Consider the following 11,656-nt stretch of genomic DNA (forward strand, 5'->3'; position numbering starts at 1 on the left):
AATATAATAATAGTAATAATAATAATAATAATAATAATAATAATAATAATAATAATAATAATAATAATAATAATAATAATAATAATATATATTTAGAGAAAAGAGATTGAGATCGAGAGATGAATGAGTGAACCTGAATCAAAATTTGATCGAGCTTTATACACCTTTCCTGTCCCCCCACTGCCATGCGATCGCATGTTTTGAAGGGCTTATGGCCATGCTATCGCATGGCCACCTGTCTCCAGCTCACTTTGTTTTGTTTTCTTGTTTGTCGACATATTTTTATAATATATATAATATATTTAATTTATATAATTAATTATATATTATATTAAATTCACGTGCATAGTTGACTTGTAATTTTTGTTCCGATGACTCGTACGTTGTCACTCGACTTATTTCTCGGTTCCGATTTCTCGAACGCATTTTCGTACGCTTAGAAAACTAGCACTTTACCTTTCGCGAATTGTACCTTTATTAATAATTAGACTTAATTCACCAATAATTATACTAATTGAAATGTAACTTATTCATTTGAGTGTTTTGGTCATTTGCTTCTATAAATTAACGTCTTAATATATAATAATACTATTTTAAATCAAAACGTTTTATATCTAAGTTAATATTATATTTTATAACATTTGTAAAATATACATACATTTTCATTTTGAAATAGTGTTTTACTGTAGCAAATAGTGGTTTTCGAAAACACTGTAGCTATTCGGGTACTGTAGCAATTCGAATATACTGTAGCAAATTAGTGTTTTACTGGTTCATCTTAAACGTTTTAGTTAACTTATCTAAATATCAATTGAATCAATAAACGAATGTTACTATCGTTTACTAAATAACTTGAAATTATATATATGTATATATCTTTATTTAGTATACATAAATCAGTCTTTAAATACACATTGCAAGTTATTTATAATTAATTTTAATAATTAATATTCCAACTTACTGTATATATATATTTATATGTATATCTATTTACAAATAGATGTTCGTGAATTGTCGGTCAATAGTCAATGGTTAACTGAATATATAACATTAGTTCAAAAATTTCGAGAATCAATATTACAGACTTTAATTATCTTGTCCAAATCATATATAGATTAAGTTTAAATTTGGTCAAAAATTTTCGGGTTGTCACAGTACCTACTCGTTAAATAAATTTCATCCCGAAATTTGATTGGGATCGTCATGGCTGACAATAAGTATGTTTTCATGAGTCATATGAGTTGAAAAGTAGAGTTTTATCACCATTGAGTAATATAGATAAAACGATTCGATTATGTGAAGCGTACGAGTGAAGCAGTCACAAAAGGTTGAGATAGAGATTTAACTTTTGACGTAGTCACGGTGGATTTCCAGATTTCAAGGAATTTAAAGATAATCTTGAAATCTATAAAAGATTCGATTATCCGGTAATCAAGGAAATTATGATCCTCTTTGATTAAATGCGGTAATCTGCCTCGATTGCTATGTCTGATATTTCGCTATAAATTGACCTCTTTCGTTTCATTTATTTTCACCACTCCTATAATCTTCTTCCTTATTTCATACATCCCGATAGATTGTAAAAATGCTAAATCCAGTCCTGATTCTTGACATTTTCCTGGCTATAGTATCCTTCATTCTTCTTTTTCATCTGCTACCAGAGGAAGTTGTTTTCTTCTACTATTACCTTGGGGTGTGTTTGGTTCATGGAATTTGGAAGGATTTTAAAGGATTTGCATTTTAAATTCTCTACAATCCCATGTTTGGTTGATTATTTTAACAAGGAAGGGATTCAAAAAACCTCATATAAGGTATTTTAAAATGATTCAAGTTGGTCCGTCATTTCTAAATCCCATTTTGGGCGGAAGTTTCATGTATCAAAATGGACAAAATTACCCCTTCATCTTTACAAACTCCCTTGTCCTTCATTTTCATCCACAAAATTGTGGAGCTCTTCCCCAAAATTTTCTCCATTGCTGATGGCTACCAGTTTCTAAATTGAATCTTCTCCATCAAAACGTCAGGTAAGCTTCACCGATATATTCTAAACTTCGAATCCTTACTCGATTTTCGCTTCTTTATCTATTATCTTTCCAATCTAGGGTTTGTATTGTTTTTTGTTTTCTTTGAATGTAGGCCTACATCTGTTCTATAATTTAAGTCCTATTTTTGATTTGGTAAGCTAATTAAAGTGACATGGTCTTGAGAAATTGTTATATGTTTGTTCTACAAATTTATTTGTTATGTAAATTTTTATGTTTTAAAATAATCTTCCCTAGCAATTTGTTTTATAATTTTGTGGATATAGGATAATAGATTACGCGGACCACACTTGATGTTGGTTTGACTTACATACATTTAATAGAACTCAAAATCTACAAATGTGTACAAGCTTCTGCGAATAGATATTAAGTTAAAAAATTGAAGTGCAACTCTAACTGGAAGCATTGTGTATATCTTCTTTTCTCTACTAAAATTTGTTGAAATTGAAAAACACCCATTTTTTATGCAGAAACCAAGCTTGTTATGGCGACTAAAAAGAGAGGTTATCGTGGGTGGTCAAATGATCAAGAAACGAAGCTTGTTGAGGTTCTAGTAAATATGGTTAATGGCGGAATATTTAAAGCCGACAATGGCTTTAAATCCGGATACTTACAACATCTTGAAGAAAAGCTTAAAGAAACATTCCCAGACGCGGGTTTGTTGGGTAAACCCCACATTGAATCTAAGGTAAAGACCATGCAGCGAGATTGGCAAGTTGTCTATGATATGTTTAGCGGTTCAAGCACTAGTGGCTTTGGTTGGTTTGATGATTCGAAACTTTTGAATGCTACTCCTGAAGTTTGGGATGAGTACATTAAGGTGAATATTATTTTGATGTGTTATTAGAAGTTGTCTAATTTGTTACAGTATTAGTTTAACTTCTATAGCTATTATAATTATTCTTGTGATATTAAATAGCATCATAAGGAAGCGGCTAAATGGAGAAACAAACCATTTCCACACTACAATGACCTGTGTATTGTATTTGGGAAAGATCGAGCTCATGGGAATGGAGCTAGATCTTTTGGTGACATCGAAGAGATTGAAATCACATAGGTGCAAGAATCTGATGAAGAGGTTGATAGGATGATGGGAGGTGATCTTTATCCACCTACTAATGATAATGTTCAAGTTGAAGACAATACAAATATTCAAGCCGAAGATGGATCAACTGTTCGTAGCAAGAAAAGAAAATATAAAAGGGACCCTTTGGTTGATGGATTACATGAAGTGGCTAACGTATTTGGTGACACTATAAGCAAAGCGGCTACCACAATGAGTCGAGACATAGAATTTCAAGAGGCTTTGAAAAAGAAAAGGACCAAGATTACTACCGAGATTTTCAAAATGGCATCACTTACTCAAGATGAAAAGTACCAAGCTTTGGGAAAGATAAGATGTGATTCCGAACATGTCGAAGCCTATTGGGATTTGGATGAAGAAAACCGGGAGGGTTGGGTGAAATATATCTTGAAAGACTAGCTAGTTGGGCTATATGCGTTAGTAATCTTTTGAAACTTTCATGAATTAATTTCATGATTTTGTGAATATTTTGCTAGTGCTAGTTAACAGTTTGTATATATTTTTTTTTTTATACCAAAATAGTATTATCAATCTTGTTTTGTGCAAGGTTTGTAAGTTTAACTAGCATTAATGTAAACATGGTTGTCTTTTATGTATTCAACATATTTGATGTTATGGTGTAGGTTTTAACTTAATTAACGTCGTAGTAGATTTTATTAGCAAAGGGTAATTTTGTCATTACCCTATATATCTAAATGTCATAGCCAAAATGAATAGTAAAGTTCCAAACCTTTACAAAAACACATCAAACTTTTTATTTTTTACAATTCACCCACACCCTTTATAATAATTAACTTTATAGCTTTTACAAATTCACCACAAACTTTTCACACTTTATAATTTGACCATTAAACTTCTCATCCACCTACTCATTATCATTATTTTTATTTTTTACAATTCACACACACCTTTTATAATAGTTACCTTTATAGCTTTTATAAATTCACCACAATCTTTTCACACTTTATAATTTGACCATTAAACTTTTCATCTATTATAAATTGACCATATAATTTTTACTACTCCATAACTATTCATTATTATTATTATTATTATTATTATTATTATTATTATTATTATTATTATTATTATTATTATTATTATTATTATTATTATTATTATTATTATTAAATCAATCACATAATTTTTCACTTGATTATTGTTTAAATTTTTTTTATTATAAATTAACTACGTAACTCATTGTTTAATAACCGTTTTATTGTTATTATATATAGTTTTTTCCTATTTTATTAAATAGTTTGTACCAATCGTTGATGGAGCATTTGGGTCTTTTCTTTCGACAAGACGAAAAGTAAAACAAAAAACGATGAATAATTATTTTCACGCTTATTACAAATCAACCACATAACTATTTTTGGTCCTTCCTCGATAAAACGAAAAATAAAAAAAATGATAAATAATTACTTTTCAATAATTAGCTATGTAATTAATGTTAATCAATAGTGAAGAACTGGCGCAAAGTCAGGTCGCCCAACTAGTTTATTCAAATGGTCAAGTAAATTATTAAAAAGTTGTCAATTAAAGTTTTAATTCTATAATTTTAAATTATTAAATACATTGTAAATAAAAGTAGATAAATTTTTATTATTATTTTTTATATGTTTTAAAAAATAAATGTGTATGAGAGCTAATTTTTATTTTCGTCTTGGGCTTACTAAATTATTGAGCCGACATTGACTATCTAATACCCTAAAAACACACAAGTTAATAATGATTAAATATACTCAAGTTTACTATTTACAACACAAGATTCATTAGTTACTAACTTACTATCAAGGGACATTTTAGATTTGTCAAGGTGTGTGGCATGAACAATGCAAATATTTAGTTTTTTTATAACATCTTTTTTATGTATGATATTTAAACATATTATCAACGCTTTCGTATGTTATTTTTCTAATACAATTTTCTTTTTAAAACCTTTTTTAACTTTAAAAAAAAATAACAATTGTAAAAAATATCTAATGAGAAACTTATAAGTTTGTATTAATCATTCATATGCGTATTTTAATTATATAAAAGCTTAAATAACGTTAACTGTAATAAAACTATTTATTGTTGTAAACGATTTTCTATCGCAATGCGCAGACATAACTCGTTATATGCGAAGATTAGTAACTAATATACATATACATTAATATTTATATTGTTTATATAATTTATGAAATAAAGATTTATTATATTATTATATTATATTATATTTTATACCTACATACTAAAATGCGCGGCGAATTTCGTCGTTTCAGTTATTTCGGATTGTCGTTTTGAGTTTGCGTTCACACTACAAACGGCCCCTCAAATTTGGCTCAATTTACACAACGTTCCCTCAACTTTACACTTTTTCAGGGGTAGAAAGCGTAAATATATAATTTTATTAAAACAAAAGAAACTAATTCCACCCGAATTTTTTAACGGGCCCTATCTTCTTGCTCGGTGCGAGTTAAATTTTTCCGAAATCACCGTTCAACTCGAAAAAATCTAACGAACACAACGAGGCTAACTACGCGCGAAACGGACATCGTTAAAAAATACTAAACATTTCGGGCTATATTTCATACATATACATACACGTACAACAAACAACTCAACCTATTAGATATATTAGGTACCAAACAACATATATCCAAATTCGACTGCTCGTTGAATACAACCGCAACAATGCGCGGTCGAATTTTTTTCTAGTTGATTCTGAAATCCTTTATACAAAAACTATCAACCAAACATGTAACAGGATTTTAAATCCCAGGATTTTAAATCCCTCGGAATTTGAAATCCCCAAGGATTTCAAATCCCAGGATTTCAAAAACTCGAACCAAACGCCACCTTGGGGTTATAATGTTTTTAATTCTCTCGTGTCTTTACGTTGCAATACGTATTGATATACACGGTCTGTAATTTATGTGTTGTTGTCAAGCTTTATATTTTCCCTTATATTTAGGAGCTCGATGGTTTTGTTTTTTCTTCCCGACTTCAAGTCAAGCGAATAATGGTCCAGAATTGGTAGGTATGGAGTTTCAAATGATCATAATATATAAAGCAGAAAGGAAAGGTAATAGCACGATTTGATTTGTCAAATTACCAGAATATCCGGAAAAGACCGAATCATCAAGAAAAATATTTTCTTGATATATTTAGAGGTTAAATAGAATGAAAGAGTTATGTAACATGGTTCATGATGAGGGTATGATCTGTGAACCTTTATCACATTCCATTAGAAACTCAGCATGACTTACTGTAATATAATCACGTTGATCAAGTGTCATTATATTATATTAACTCATGCTTTAATTCCCAACACTACTTCAAAAACATTCATATTTTAAATTCGAATTTTTCAGAATTTAGAAACTAAAATAGTTTCCTTTATGATATAACACAGATAGCGCGAAGAGATAAATGATTTCAGATAAGAATAGTTATGAAAATATCTTCAGAAATATCGAGAATCTTTATCATGAAAGATACGATGATATCTTAGAATTTCTAATATCGATGGATGATGAAGAAGATTTTTCCGTAAAGGTTTAGAGTCAGGAACAAGATATTCGTTAATGACTTTAGCAGATACTGAATCATTTGGTTTGAAGGCAGGTTTAGTGTGACGACCCGGAAAATTTCGACTAATTTTAAACCAAACTCTCGATACGATTTAATATTTTTGACTCGATAAGAAAAGTCTGTTAAGTTGAGTCTCAAAATTTTTGAACTGATTCATATATTCAATTGATCTTCGACTGTTCTCGGCGATTCATGAACAATTAATTGTAATTTGATATGTGTGTGTATATATATATATATATATATATATATATATATATATAATAATTGGAAATATAATATTAAATATTATATGTTGTTGTTATTAAAACGAATTATGTAAAATAAAATAAAAATAGAATATTATAATAATTATTATTTACAACATAACTATATATAAATAGAGTATAGTAAAAATAAATATTAAATGATTGTAATACTCGTTTGATGTTCCGATTGATATTAAGTAAACTAAATTCAAACTTATATGATTTTAAAATAAACGGTGATCCGAAAATGAGTTCTATAAATTATAGACTTATTAAAAATGTATTTAGGAGCTGTTTGTTAAATTTTAGAACTTTCTATATTCTACCCAGAATTGAGAGAGACAGTTGATGTAATTTTTATTTAATAAATTAATGATCAAATTATATACCATAATGACCGAAATAATTAAAGAAATTTAATATAAAAATTTGAGATTTTTCTGAGAACCTTTATCCGCCACTGATTATCAACGGACCATGATATATTACTATTAAAAACTGTCGGCAACAATTATTTTAGAACTATTGTTGTTGCACGTTTCTTTGATTTTTTTATTAATAGGATATTATTATTAAATTATTGTTATTAACCTATTATATCCACTTGTATTTTATATTTATATACATATGCAATTAGACATACACTGCACCAACAATATTTATTTTCTCCACTTCTGTTTTCGGTTTAAGCTAGAACGCCACGACCATATTTTTCCTCCTATTACTACTACCCTACTCAAGGTTGTTGTTTCCTTTCCTTGTCCACACAGAAACACCCATCGGTTTAACTACAACTTCTCGAGATTTCATAAACAACCCACGATCATAACCTCCTCGTTCAACAACCAACACCACGATCACCATTGTGACCGCTAACAACCACCCTCGGTTACCTCCTAGCTAAACCCAAAACCAAACCCATGTTTGATTGTTGATGTGGCCTACGAGATTGAACACCAAACCGCCACCATAAAAACACGATCACTACCATCACCCCACATCACCAACGCCACCATCACAACCCACCCATTACTGCTGCTGTTAGAACCTCATCAACCACCCAACATCATCACAGCCCCACCTTTATCAACACCACCTCACTCTCTCTCCTCTTTCTCTCTCCAAACTTTATATTTTTTTTAGTCGTGAACCCAACACACCGTACCTGTAACTGTTGCGGATATCATCATCATTGTATGCACCACCATTGACAACCTGTGATTACCATCATGATTTGTTAGAACAACGACTTTTGCTTCGGTCAGAAATTGTTCGAACATCAAAACCCACTTGCATTTTTTTTATCGATTGCTACTGTGAAACATGATGATAAAACGATGATGATGATATATATGTATTCCTGGTATACTTCTGTGAGGATATAATAATGATGATGATGGAATGATGACATGATGATGAAGGTGTATGAAGAAGAAGATGAATACCGGTGACGGGTTAAATACAATTTAAATGTGATATATATATATATATATATATATATATATATATATATATATATATATATATATATATATATATATATATATATATATATATATATATATATATATATATATATATATATATATATATATTAGATATGAATGAGTGGAGAAGTGGTTTGACGAGTGTGTTGCCTTCCGCAATGTCCCGGGTTCAATTCCAGGCGTGTGCAGTTTTTTTTTTTAAATTTAACAATAGAAGTGATATGTTGGGCCGAAGTTGGGCCAAGGGTTTAGGATTCAGTTGGGCTTCGTTGAAGTTGGGCTGAAACAAGGAATTAAAAAGGGCTTATATATAATTGGGTTAAAATAAATTTAGAAAAATGAATATGGAGGAATGGTTAAGGGTGTTGTCTAGTTAGCGGAAGGTCACGGGTTCGAGCCCCGTCGTGGGCAATTCTTTTTAGAAAGGCTTTCAAAAGGGTTCGTGAATCCGACGCCAATCCTACACTTGTTCAATGTCGTCATATGTATTTATACTACAAAATACAGTATGGTGAGTTTAATTTGCTCCCTTTTTAATTGCTTTTGCAATATATATTTTTAGGCTGAGAATACATGCGCTGCTTTTATAAATGATTTACGAAATAGAGACAAGTGATTAAAAATGATATTCTGCGGATTGATGTGCTAGGTAATTTAGTTATATGTTATAAGAGCATGTAAGCGCGAATCCTAAAGATAGATCTATCGGTCTTAACACCCCCATCCTGTAGGCTGCACTAGACATAAGAGCTAGTGGGCGGATGTTTAGTACTTCGAGGATTATTTATACACTTGTGAGTGTACATATCCATCTTTGCGAAGATGACTTATTATATTATTGTTAAGGTTGGTTACTGAGGCCTCAACATAAGCAGAACGGTTTTATACACTTGCGAGTGTACATATATTTATAAACGGAAAGCTTGTGGTCTATTAATATATTAAAATGATTGTTATGATAAACCTATGAACTCACCAACATTTTGGTTGACACTTTTAAGCATGTTTATTCTCAGGTATGAATGAAATCTTTCGCTGTGCATTTGCTCATATTACATGGAGTCATTCATGGCATATTTAGGACAAGACCTCGCAATGGAACTAAATGCTGATGACTTCGTCCAGGTGGATTAGGATGGGTCGTTAAAGTTGGTATCAGAGCGGTGGTCTTATCGAACCAGGTCTTGCATTAGTGTGTCTAACTGATAGTTGTTTAGATGCATTAGTGGGTCTGGACTTTGACCGTGTCTGCATGTCAAAAGTTTTGCTTATCATTTCGTGTCGAAAATTACTTGCTTATCATCCTTAGGAAAGTACCTGCTTATCATTCTTAGTCTAGACACGTTTTACTGCATTGACTGCATAAATAGTGTATAGACAAAATTCATATCTTAGCGCATCTGTTACTGTAGATTTGCCTGATATATGCCGTAAATTCCTACGTAGTCTACGAAATCTTTAGAACTATATATATAGATACTCTATGTAGTTAGAATATCATCCAATATTCGAAAATCATTTCATATCGAAAAATCCTTTATTCAATCGTACGAAATGGAATTCGCCACTAGTTCAAGTCCCTCTGATTCCGATATGGAGTTTCACCCGAGCTCCAAAAGCAGTGTGACCGGAATGGATTAACCAATCGGTCATCCCCAATTCATCTGATGGGTTCGTAGTTGACTTAACCGATGGAGACGAGAAGAAGGCGATCCTTTCCATCCACCACATTACCCTCTTGGCGAAATACATACCGGCGAACCTGTTCGTAATACCATTCTCTCTCTCATTTCCAGAGTATCTTGTCATGATTATATACTATCCCGAATCCTAGATCTTATTCATCCGCTCGTCCGAACCGACAATCATCCCGGAATAATAGAAGAAGTCAACGAACTTCGTGCTCGAGTAATCAATTTGGAGAATATGGTGCAAAATTTACCAACTTCAGCAACATCACCAGCACCAACAGTATCACCAACATCGGTACCGACAGCACCAGTACCATCAACAAACCATGCCTCAACATCTCATTCTGTACCTCGAGTATAATCATCGTTCTACATCAATTATCTCCGTTCTTCATGGCGATTATGTAATGACAAAATTTCATTCCTCGTCCCTGAACTTTACATCAACTTTGACTCCCTGTCATTTTTCTTTTTTTTGTGCATCCCTCGTCCCTAATGTATACGAAATCTACATCCCTCGTCCTCCCGTCTATTTTCTGTCTATTTTGCCGTTACCCACCTATCACGTGCAGAGCATGTGGGGGTAAAAAGGTCATTAAACTACAGGGACGAGGAGCGTAATTATGTCTTCTTCTTCAATATTTAATTTAGCCCCAAAATCATAAATCATAAACCCTAATAAAATCAAATTCATTCCTCCTCTTCCTCCTCTTCCTCTTCTTCAAAGTCATTCATAATGTTCAGAATTACGTTCCACTGTGTTAGTTAATCTACTGTTCTTTCTGGGCCATACATGTTTACAATATTTACTTTGCTTGTGCATCCCATCTAGTTGTTGTGCAACATGATAAAATTTTTAGAAATTACATGTTTCTCCTTCTTGAATACATCTGGGTTCTAAACTGTTACTATACCTCATGTGAAGCTAATTGATGGACTTGCAACGTATTCAACTCTTTCCAATAGCTCCTAAAACAGGTTGGAATTAAATCCTTCTATGTTTACTTCCTGCAATTGTCACTTAATTAATACTCCGTAGAATTTTGCAAAAACAAGACGTTTGGGCTGCGAATTTAGCCCGTTAGCCCCTAGGGAGTTGTTTTTTTGGAATATCAACGTATTACGTATCTTCAACAACTCCAATAGAGGCTGCGCTAGATTCATCGGGAATGTCAGATGCATCATAACACAAGGAGTTTCCAAGTATAGACCCATCGTCATCTCCAATTGAGTTTTTGTCGGAAAACATTTTCAGGACAAGCCCGTCATTAATGGAGTATTTGCAGGTAAATTTGGGGGTGGGGGATTTTGGGGGAGCATAAACCCCTTTCTCAAGTTTTTTAGGGTTTTAAGAAAATTAGAGTAATTAATTAATAATTACTAATTACTAATGATAACGGATGAACAACTTGAGGGGTAATTAATTTATGGAAGAAGAGGAAGAAGAGGAATGAATTTGATTTTATTAGGGTTTATGATTTATGATTTTGGGGCTAAATTAAATATTGAGGAAGAAGACATAATT

At 31.7% G+C, this 11,656-nt stretch overlaps 1 pseudogene; it reads left to right on the forward strand.

Annotated features, from left to right (window-relative positions):
• The first annotated feature begins 1,899 nt into the window (after positions 1-1,899).
• LOC139850296 (uncharacterized) lies at positions 1,900-3,630 on the forward strand (annotated as a pseudogene).
• Positions 3,631-11,656: the final 8,026 nt, after the last annotated feature.

Source organism: Rutidosis leptorrhynchoides, chromosome 5 (assembly GCF_046630445.1).
Source record: "Rutidosis leptorrhynchoides isolate AG116_Rl617_1_P2 chromosome 5, CSIRO_AGI_Rlap_v1, whole genome shotgun sequence".
In the NCBI taxonomy this organism is placed as follows: Eukaryota; Viridiplantae; Streptophyta; class Magnoliopsida; order Asterales; family Asteraceae; genus Rutidosis; species Rutidosis leptorrhynchoides.